The sequence below is a fragment of the Moschus berezovskii genome, chromosome 4 (genome assembly GCF_049115385.1).
Source record: "Moschus berezovskii isolate FMDL1 chromosome 4, NW_MosBer_1.0, whole genome shotgun sequence".
Lineage (NCBI taxonomy): Eukaryota > Metazoa > Chordata > Mammalia > Artiodactyla > Moschidae > Moschus > Moschus berezovskii.
Window position 1 is genome coordinate 82,444,845 of NC_142463.1, and position 11,517 is coordinate 82,456,361.

General features: G+C 36.6%; 1 long non-coding RNA gene across 1 annotated transcript; it reads right to left on the reverse strand.

Moving 5' to 3' along the window:
• Positions 1-5,210: 5,210 nt before the first annotated feature.
• LOC148778072 (uncharacterized) lies at positions 5,211-5,826 on the reverse strand. The gene is made up of 2 exons (XR_016037120.1): positions 5,718-5,826; positions 5,211-5,646 (listed from the first exon to the last, which is right to left on the reverse strand). It is a non-coding gene; the product is annotated as an uncharacterized LOC148778072 (long non-coding RNA).
• Positions 5,827-11,517: the final 5,691 nt, after the last annotated feature.

Genomic DNA, 11,517 nt, shown 5'->3' on the forward strand with positions numbered 1-11,517 from the left:
GACTCTCTACCCACTGAGGTACCAGACAAGCCCTGCTTTTAATGTACCTAAAGGATTAAATTCTCAAATCATGCATTATAGAACTCATACTATTTTTTTTAATTTATACCTCACTCATATTTTTAAAATGAGGTAATTTAATTCAATTATTTTACTGCTATTTGATTCACCAAAATGTAGCCAAAGTGTCAAAAAATATGAATAAAGTTAAATTCAGTGCTGACAGAAGCTTGGAATTCTCCTATAAGGTATATATTTTGAAAAGGTCAGTGAGCATCAAGAATAATCATCCACTCTAATGAGCAACTGGGTGAGATGGCCCTATACTCCAGTGTCCATAGAACTCAGAAAGAAGGGATATAAAGCAGGGTTTCCAGCCTCCAAGATCTAATGTCTGATGACCTGTGGTGGAGCTGATATAATAATAATAGAAATAAAGTGCACAATACATGTAATGCACTCGAATCATCTCAGAACCATCCCCCACATAGTGTCCATGGAAAAAATTGCCTTTCATGAAACAGGTCCCTGGTGCCAAAGATTGGTGACTACTATTGGAGAAGGCAATGGCAACCCACTCCAGTGTTCCTGCCTGAAGAATCCCAGGGACTGCGGAGCCTGGTGTGCTTCCGTCTATGGGGTCGCACAGAGTCGGACACGACTGAAGCGACTTAGCAGCAGCAGCAGTAGCAACATAGAGAATTGGAGAAGGCAATAGCACCCCACTCCAGTAGTCTTGCCTGGAGAATCCCATGGACAGAGGAGCCTGGTAGGCTGCAGTCCATCGGGTCGTGAAGAGTCAGACTCGACTGAGCGACTTCACTTTCACTTTTCACTTTCATGCATTGGAGAAGGAAATGACAACCCACTTCAGTGTTCTTGCCTGGAGAATCCCAGGGACAGAGGAGCCTGGTGGGCTGCCTTCTATGGGGTCTCACAGAGTCGGACACGACTGAAGCTACTTAGCAGCAGCAGCAGCAACATAAAGAATATTATAAAAAGCTAGCACCAGAAAAAGAAAATAATTAGAGATATTAGTCAAATGAAAGGCAAGTGTCTGGTGAATTAAGAGCCACTATTAAGGTGAATTTTTGGTGATTTTGAAAATGGATTCTGTACACAGAAAGAAAATTGTCAGTTGAGTTATTATAATTCATGTTAAATTTATTGAAGTTATAAACTTGAAAACCATTCCTTCTCATATATCCAAGATTGTAATGTTAGATAACCTCAAAGATACCCACATCTTAATCCCCAGAATCTATGAGAATGCTATATTAAATGACAAAAAGACTTTCCCAAGTTGATTAAATTGAAAATCTTAAAATGAAAAGATTGTCCTATGTTATCTAGTGGGCCCAATGTAATCACAGGATCCTGAAGAAAGGGAGGCAGGAGGGTCAGAGTCAGAGAATGAGATGTGAAAATAGGAAAAGCGATTGTAGTTCGACAGATTTGAAGATGCTGTGCTACTGGCTTGAAGCTGGAGATAGGGGCCATTAGCCAAGGAATGCAGGTGGCTTCCAGAAGCTGGAAATCTCAAGGAAATAGATTCTCCCTAGAACTTCCAGAAATAACACAGCCTTGCCAACACCATGCTTTTAGTCCCTAAAATGCATGTACTTCTGGCCTCAAGAACTGAAAGATAATAAATTTGTGTTCTTTGAAGGAACTGAATTTGCAGTAATTCACTACACTAGCAGCAGAAAATATGTTAACTTGAAAATATTAATCTGGAAAATTTTAAGTATAATTTTCAAGAGAACACTTGACTAATCCAATGGAAATTTTGAAATCATCCATTTTCAAACCTAGCTAATAAAACACTCATAAATAAGTGCAATCACATTTATAAATCCAAAATGTTATATTTTTTACTACTTAAATTATTTAACAAATGAATACATTCTTGCCAATGAAGATCATTCATGTAACATATTATGGCCAACAAAAGTATGGTGAATATTACACTTTCTCAAATACTAGAATATCATTAGAAACTTTGCCATGTTCTTTTACAATGCGAAATTTATAATCACAAGTTTAAAATGAAATATTCAATTAGAGTATCAGAGTCATTTGGCCAGTAATTATATATTCTAATTGCCACATTCTCTAAAGCAATGCAAACACTAGAAAACAGCCATCCTAAAGGTTTTAATTACTTCATCCTCTCTATACTTCTTTCTAACTGTCACGGGCTATGAGTTGTTGTTGTTTAGTCACTAAGTTGTGTCTGACTCTTTTGTGACCTCATGGACTGAAGTCTACCTGTCTGGCCCCTATGTTCATAGGACTTCCCAGGCAAAATTCTGTAGTGGGATGCCATTTCCTTCTCTAGGGGTTCTTCCTGTCCTTGTGAATGCTTACACACTAAAGAGCCAGTCACTTCATTCTAAGGGATTATGGTTTTAGCTGAATAAAATGAAATCTTGACCAAGAAATTTTACCAGGAAATAGGATTTTAATTCTTACTCTTATCTTCTTTTTTTAAAATATAGCTTTATACCTTACTGAGAAAAAGGATGCTCTCACAGTTTACATCCCATAGATTCAAGTTATAAATGCATAACTTCCATCTAATTTAAATCATCAACTCCTAAGTCTTTCTTCAGGGTATTTCACTGCTTGGTTGGGTTTACTGCTTACTGTTTTGTTTTCTCCTGACACTTTTCAAATCCCTCCTATCTGTCAAGTACAACATTTTGGGATATATTTAAATGACATTCAATTGAATTCAGGCCCAATTCATGTCTACTTTTGACCATAAGGCCATATTTTTAAGGTCCTGAAAGTAAAACTGGACATGTCTCCTATGATATAGTTTGGAGATTTCAAAGTTCTCAAAAGCAAAATTTCACTACCCATTTATTTGCTGGGATGTGTGTGGCAAGTAGCTCCTTAGTAGATAGAGTCCATGAAGGTAGAATTGAAAATAACAACTATATAATCATAGAATCATAGACGACAGAGGATGAGATGGTTGGATGGCATCACCTACTCAGTGGACATGAGTTTGGGTAAACTCCAGGAGTTGGTAATGAACAGGAAAGCCTGGCATGCTGCAGTCCATGGGGTCACAAAGAGCCAGACAAGACTGAGTGACTGAACTGAACTGAATCATAGAAAAGCAATTTATGGGCATAATAACCAATGGGAGCCACTAATGATGGGAAACAGTAAATTGAGGTTAACAATAGTATCTTCCACTTTTACTTATTGATGAGACGTTTGAAGTCAAAAGTAACATCAATTTCTTAATTATTAAATTGAGAGTTTAGGATTTTGAGGTGACAGAACCAATGAAGACATCTGCTTTTCATTCCAAGTGATTTGTCTTGGCAGCAAGTAGGCACTCCAAGTTAATTCAAAACTGTTGTGAAATCCAAATTCAAGCCTTTACTGCTGACCCAAAAAATAAAGATAAGGATTCTGAAACCACTGAATAAGAGGCAGATCATCTGCCTAAGGGAGAAAACTAAGTTATAAAACTGGGGAAAATATAATTATACATATAGTGGGCATGATCAACACTGAGATTGAGCTATAGCCAACTTATAATAAGGAGAGTAGTCTCCCTACATAAAAGTATTTGAACTAAAATTGACTCATTTCCCTGAGTTACCAACCTTTTTGGACTCTTTGTTGTATATATTGCACTTTTTTCAGGTTAGCAATTAAAACTGTTACTTTAAACTTAGAGGCACTCTACCAGAAAATGCATTCAGGAATTAACTGTAAATATTCTAAGAATATTGTTGGAAAATTCACCTAATATACAGTTTAAACACCACATACCTATGTTTCAAAACTCTTCAGACCAAATGGATTTACTTTATTAGCAGTTATTATTATGAAATAAGTCTGTTGATACTATTTGGTGATGTTAATTTGAATTCTCTTAAGTGAGATATTAAAGGTATTATATCTAATTTCATTTTTATCATGCATATCATTCCTGTGTGCTCAATTATGTCTGACTCTTTGTGACCCCATGGACTGGAGCCTGCCAGGCTCCTTTGTCCATGGGATTTTCCAGGCAGGAATACTGGAATGGGTTGCCATTTTCTCCTCCAGGGGATCTTCCCAACCCAGGGGTCAAATTCATATCTCTTGTGTCTCCTGCATTGCAGGTGGATTCCTTACTGCTAAGCCACTGGGGAAGCCCATATCAAACATACCTCTATCCTATTCATAGCTAACCATTATAACACCTATTTAAACAAATTTAAGAAAAAAAATCAAAACTAAGCATATTAGTAGCTAATTCAACAGAAATCAAACCAAAAGCACTAAATAGGGTAAAGAAACTTTTGTTAATTCTATATCAAAGCTATAAAAATCTTGAATCTTCATATTGTAAAAATATAAAATATATTTTTAAATTAAAAATAAAAAATATAAATACAAGGAAAACAACTTTTACAGTAGACACTTCTCTAGTTCTGTTATCAGTCTAAGGTCAATAATTTAAAACAAAACTCATAAAAGTTTTATTAAAGAAAAAAATCTTCTTTTCAAGTAATCATAGAACATATAGAAAATACAACATGCCACTAAAACATCTTCCAAAAGCACAAGAATGACATTATGTAAACCTCTAGCTTATACCACATGTGGAAAAATTAAGCCATTATGAGCAAAATTAAGAAGGTCTACATATTAAGAAACACTTCTAAAAACCAAAAGTAACAATATATAACATATTATTCCAGTAGATTTGAAAAGAAAAATATTACCTTATCAAAATCTATGTGCTTCAAGCAGTGTTATACTCAGGTGCAAGGAAACAGAATTCCAAGGGTGGAAAGGACTTCTTATGTAATATGACATCCCAAAATTTATTTTAAAAAATGGCATGATTCATCCATAAAATGATGAATCACATATTTGTTCAATGACAAAAGTTTTTTTTTAAAAGAAAGAAATATTTGCACTTTTTTAAAAAGCAAAAGTGAAAACAGATATATTAAATAAATATACATTAAAATAGACAAAAACATATAGTATGTATATGTTACATACACTACAACCCATACATGTAATATAAAATATAAATCCATAATGCAAAGGATTTTGACAAACCCATGACAAAGCATCAAACAACTTCTCTTAGCCTGGTTACCCTGGAAAGCAAACCTGGCGGAAAAAAAAATATATTAAAAAAAAAAATTATGTGCTTCCACTTTATTTATTTATTTTTTTTTGGCTATTCAAAATTATTTTAATTACAAGACTGGATAACTAGAAAAGAATTTTCATTCAAAATAGTTTCATAGGTAGAAAGTAATACACTGATTAACAGGTTATGATTCTACAGCAGTGTCATGGTCAAACAGAAATGCCTTGATTGTTATGGATGAATTATCTAGACTCGATGCTGGTTCAGAATCTATTTACAAACCAATGTAAAAATATAATCCATCTTGAACTTTCTTCCCACATCCATAAAATGGAGGTTTTCCCAATCACCAGATTCTCATCAGACAGACAAGTTAATCTTGCAGCACCAGCCAGAAAAGTTTCCACCTTCAAAATGTCACAGCACACCGACTTCTTTCAACAGGCAGACAGCAACCCCTCATTTAAAATGAAGCTCCTCAGTGACACCCACAGCTTCCTTAGTATTCATCAACCTGCAGAATGCTGGTAAAGACCATCAGGTTTTAACCAAGTCATTTTCCAGCCAATATTGTCCGGCATGTTTTGCAATGTACCTTTGTATCTTAGCATCTCCATGTAACAGTTCAGCTACACCGAAATCCATCGTTCCTGAGGGAGAATCAATATATTAACCTAGTAGCTGCGACCCACTCCCAAGTTCCGACGTAAAAGACCTGTGCCTCCACTTTATCAGGTAGTGCAAGGAATTGGGTGTGAGAAGTATGTGGCTAACATATGCCCGAGCGTCAAGGAAACATCTCAATACATTATTATGACTATATCCAGATAGTCTTGCCAAAACACTGAATTCTGGGTCACAGTTGAGTAGACCCCAATTATTAAATCCTGCTTTGACAAGCCTAAAATCTACCCCCTTGACTCAACCTCCTCAGTATTTTTCCCCACCTATTTTTCTCTGGTCCTTGCTGGCATACATTAATCAGGCCCTTCAACTTGATGCATAGAAATCTTCTCTTGGAGTGGAGCAGGAACTGTACTTTCCTACTCAGACTATGCTGAGATCTGCTCCTTGCTATCAGCTCAGAAGCAGTAAAGGTTGTGAGGAATAAGCATCATCTAACTGCAGCCATGAAGTTAAAAGATGCTTGCTTCTTGGGAGAAAAGCTATGACCAACCTAAATAGCAAATTAAAAAGCAGAGACATTTTTGTTTTGTTTACATATATAACAAATTGTTTCTTTCTCAGAATGTGACCTATGCAAGATCTAAACAAGAGGATTACATCTACAATAAATGTCTTCCTGCTGCTGCTGCTGCTAAGTCACTTCAGTCGTGTCCGACTCTGTGTGACCCCACAGACGGAAGCCCACCAGGCTCCCCCATCCCTGTGATTCTCCAGGCAAGAACACTGGAGTGGGTTGCCATTTCCTTCTCCAATGTGTGAAAGTGAAAAGTGAAAGTGAAGTTGCTCAGTCGTGTCCGACCCATAGCGACCCCATGGACTGCAGCCCACCAGGCTCCTCCATCCATGGGATTTTCTAGGCAAGAGTACTGGAGTGGCTTGCCATTGCCTTCTCTAAAATGTCTTGCAAACACCTACTAATCTCTTTGTATCATTTTAAACAAAATGGAAAATGACTGTAAGTTATCATAATATATAAAATTTTTAAAAAAAGCAGAGACATTACTTTACCAACAAAGGTCTGTCTAATCAAAGCTATGGTTTTCCTAGTAGTCTTGTATGGATGTGAGAGTTGGACTATAAAGAAAGCTGAGCACAGACGAATTGATGCTTTTGTATTGTGGTGTTGGAGAAGACTCTTGAGAGTCCCTTGTACTGGAAGGAGATCCAACCAGTCAATCCTAAAGGAAATCAGTCCTGAATATTTATTGGAAGGACTGATAGTAAAAGCTGAAATTCCAATACTTTATCCACCTGATGCGAAGAACTAACTCATTCCTATTCTCAAGTTGTATTTTTTTAAATATTATTATAATACTTGAATATCAAAAATTCATATAACCACATTTGTTCTTTTTCTGATCTGATTATAATAAGTTATCGAGACACAATTTAGAATAAGAGTTAAGCTCAAGCAAATCTAATTTAAATGCTGAATCTATCATCTACAAGGTGTGTACATACATGGGTAAGTTACTTACTCTCCCTAAGTCTCGGTATTTTCATTTCTAAAATTGAAACAAATATCACTGGATTGTTTGGAAGATTAAGTAAGATAACATATGAACTTCATTAACATATTACCTGATATTAAATACTCCAATGTTAACTGTTCAGAATTATATAACATTGTAAATTAAGGCATGGTTAGCAGATATTGCAACTTAGAAATCCTCTATATTCTTTATGAACTGATGTCATCTATCTTTTATGCTAGACTTTTCACAGTCATTCTGTACCAAAGAATATTTTCTATTCACACAAACAAAAATACACAAAACTCAAAAACAAAAAAAACACAAAAAACCCAGTTTGGATCACTAAAGACCTACAAATAATAATTCAACTTTTAACTACACAGTTTTGCATATTCCACATTATTTCACTGAGCTTCATATTAATTAACAGCAGAATAGCCTATTTTCACCATTTAGGGAATATTTCCACAGGAAAACTGGGTCAGGTAGAGCAATAATAAAACTGGGTCATTGTTTCAATAGTTTGATTTCCTAAGAGCTAACTTTGTGGGAATTTTGGAATGTCTCTGAGAAATGCCTATTTTTTTTTTCAAAATCTATTTATATTTCATTCCCCTTGGTACAAACAAGACACAGCATAGTGTGAGCATTTACATAAGGTCTGGTGTGAAATACTAAGCAGCATTTTCAATACATTAAATGGAAAAGTATTTTATAAAAATTGTCCACTGACATGTCTGCCTCATTTTATTTCTTATTTCCCAGGACTCCCAGTATCCACTTTTTTTTTTTGGAGGTTAATTATTTTACAATATTATATTGGTTGGTTTTGCCATACATTGACATGAATCCACCCCGGGTGTACATGAGTTCCCCCTCCTGAACCCCCCTCCCACCTCCCTCCTCCCTTTATCCTCCCTCTGGGTCAGCCCCACACACCAGCCCCGAGCATCCTGTAACATGCATTGACACTGAACTAGTGATTCGTTTCATATATGACAACATACATGTTTCAATGCCATTCTCCCAAATCGTCCCATCCTCACCCTTTCCCACAGAGTCCCAAAGACTGTTCTATACATCTGTGTCTCTTTTGCTGTCTCGTATACAGGGTTATCATTTGCATCTTTCTAAATTCCATATATATGCATTAGTATACTGTATTGGTGTTTTTCTTTCTGGCTTACTTCACTCTGTATAATAGGCTCCAGTTTCATCCACCTCATTAGAACTGATTCAAATGCATTCTTTTTAATGGCTGTGTAATACTCCTTTGTGTATATGTACCAAGGCTTTCTTAGCCATTCGTCTGCAGATGGACATCTAGGTTGCTTCCATGTCCTGGCTATTATAAACAGTGCTGCAATGAACATTGGAGTACATGTGTCTCTTTCAATTCTGGTTCCCTCGGTGTGTATGCCCAGGAGTGCGATTGCTGGATCATATGGCAGTTCTATTTCCAGGTTTTTGAGGAATCTCCACACTGTTCTCCATAGTGGCTGTACTAGTTTGTATTCCCACCAACAGTGTAAGAGGGTTCCCTTCTCTCCACACCCTCTCCAGCATTTATTGCATGTAGACTTTTGGAGAGCAGCCATTCTGACTGGTGTGAAATGGTATCTCATTGTGGTTTTGATTTGCATTTCTCTGGTTATGAGGGATGTTGAGCATTTTTTCATGTGTTTGTTAGCCATCTTTATGTCTTCTTTGGAGAAATGTCTGTTTAGCTCTTTGGCCCACTTTTTGATTGGGTCATTTATTTTTCTGGAATTGAGCTGCAGGAGCTGCTTGTATATTTTGGAGATTAACCCTTTATCAGTTGCTTCATTTGTTATTATTTTCTCCCATTCTGAAGGCTGTCTTTTCACCTTGCTTATAGTTTCCTTTGCAGTGCAGAAGCTTTTGATTTTAATTAGGTCCCATTCGTTTATTTTCGCTTTTATTTCCAATATTCTGGGAGGTGGGTCTTGGAGGATCCTGCTGTGATTTATGTCGGAGAGTGTTTTGCCTACGTTCTCCTCTAGGAGTTTTATAGTATTTGGTCTTACATTTAGCTGTCTAATCTATTTTGAGTTTATTTTGGTGCATGGTGCTAGGAAGTGTTCTAGTTTCATTCTTTTACAAGTAGCTGTCCAGTTTTCCCAGCACCACTTGTTAAAGAGACTGTCTTTTCTCCATTCTATATTCTTGCCTCCTTTGTCAAAGATAAGGTGTCCATAGGTGCTTGGATTTATCTCTGGGCTTTCTATTTTGTTCCATTGACCTATATTTCTGTCTTTATGCCAGTACCATACTGTCTTGATGACTGTGGCTTTGTAGTAGAGACTGAAGTCTAGCAGGTTAATCCCCCAGTTCCATTCTTCTTCCTCAAGATTGCTTTGGCTATTCGAGGTTTTTGTATTTCAATACAAATTGTGAGATTATTTGTTCTAGTTCTGTGAAAAATATCATTGGTAGATTGATAGGGATTGCATTGAATGTATAAATTACTTTGGGTAGTATACTCATTTTTACAATATTTATTCTTCCAATCCACGAACACAGTATGGGGAAAGATATAATCAGCCAAGTCCAAGAAACCCAGCGAGTCCCCAACAGGATAAACCCAAGGCGAAATACTCCAAGACACATATTAATCAAATTAACAAAGATCAAACAAAAAGAACAAATTTTAAAAGCAGCAAGGGAAAAGCAGCAAATAACACACAAGGGGATTCCCATAAGGATAACAGCCGATCTTTCAACAGAAACTCTTCAGGCCAGGAGGGAATGGCAAGACATACTTAAAGTGATGAAAGAAAATAACCTACAGCCCAGATTACTGTACCCAGCAAGGATCTCATTCAAATATGAAGGAGAAATCAAACGCTTTACAGACAAGCAAAAGCTGAGAGAATTCAGCATCACCAAACCAGCTCTCCAACAAATGCTAAAGGATCTTCTCTAGACAGGAAACACAGAAAGGGTGTATAAACTCGAACCCAAAGCAATAAAGAAAATGGCTATGGTATCGTACTTATCAATAATCACCTTAAACGTAAATGGGTTGAATGCCCCAACTAAAAGACAAAGTCTGGCTGAATGGATACAAAAACAAGACCCCCATATATGTTGTCTACAAGAGACCCACCTCAAAACGAGGGACACATACAGACTGAAAGTGAAGGGCTGGAAAAAGATATTCCATGCAAATAGAGACCAAAAGAAAGCAGGAGTAGCAATACTCATATCAGATAAGATAGACTTTAAAACAAAGGCTGTGAAAAGAAACAAAGAAGGAAACTATGTAATGATCAAAGGATCAATCTAAGAAGAAGATATAACAATTAAAAATATTTATGCTCCCAGAATCCACTTTAACTAAAAGCTTCAGAGAGTAATACAGAACAGTCAAAACTTATAATGTTTAGAAGATGGGATGCATATTCAAGAAAAGGTGTCAGTGGATTCCTTTATTTAAAAGTTTATTTAACCTTTAAACTGTCTTATAATAGTTTTCAACCTTGGGAAATAAGATTATAATCTTTATTTCCATTCCCATCTATAATGTATCATAATCATTTTAAATTATACTTAACAAATGATTCTGGCAAAGATGTTAAATGCATGGTTAAATACACTGCTTTTACTCAAAACACATAGCATTAGCAATAAAACAAAGGGATAAATCCAGTGGAACATGGGGATAATATCAGTTCAGTTCAGTTGCTCAGTTGTGTCCGACTCTTTGCGACCCCATGAATCACGGCAAGCCAGGCTCCCTGTCCATCACCAACTCCCGGAGTTCACTCAAACTCATGTCTATTGAGTCGATGATGCCATCCAGCCATCTCATTCTCTGCTGTCCCCTTCTCCTCCTGCCCCAATCCCTCCCAGCATCAGAGTCTTTTCCAGTGAGTCAACTCTTCACATAAGGTGGCCAAAGAATTGGAGTTTCAGCTTTAGATTCAGTCCTTTCAATGAACACCCAGGACTGATCTCCTTTAGAATAGACTGGTTGGATCTCCTGGCAGTCCAAGGGACTCTCAAGAGTCTTCTCCAACACTACAGTTCAAAAGCATCAATTCTTTGGCAATCAGCTTTCTTCACAGTCCAACTCTCACATCCATATATGACCACTGGAAAAACCATAGCCTTGACTGGATGGACCTTGGTTGGCAAAGTAATGTTTCTGCTTTTTAATATGCTATCTAGGTTGGTCATAACTTTCCTTCCAAGGAGTACGTGTCTTTT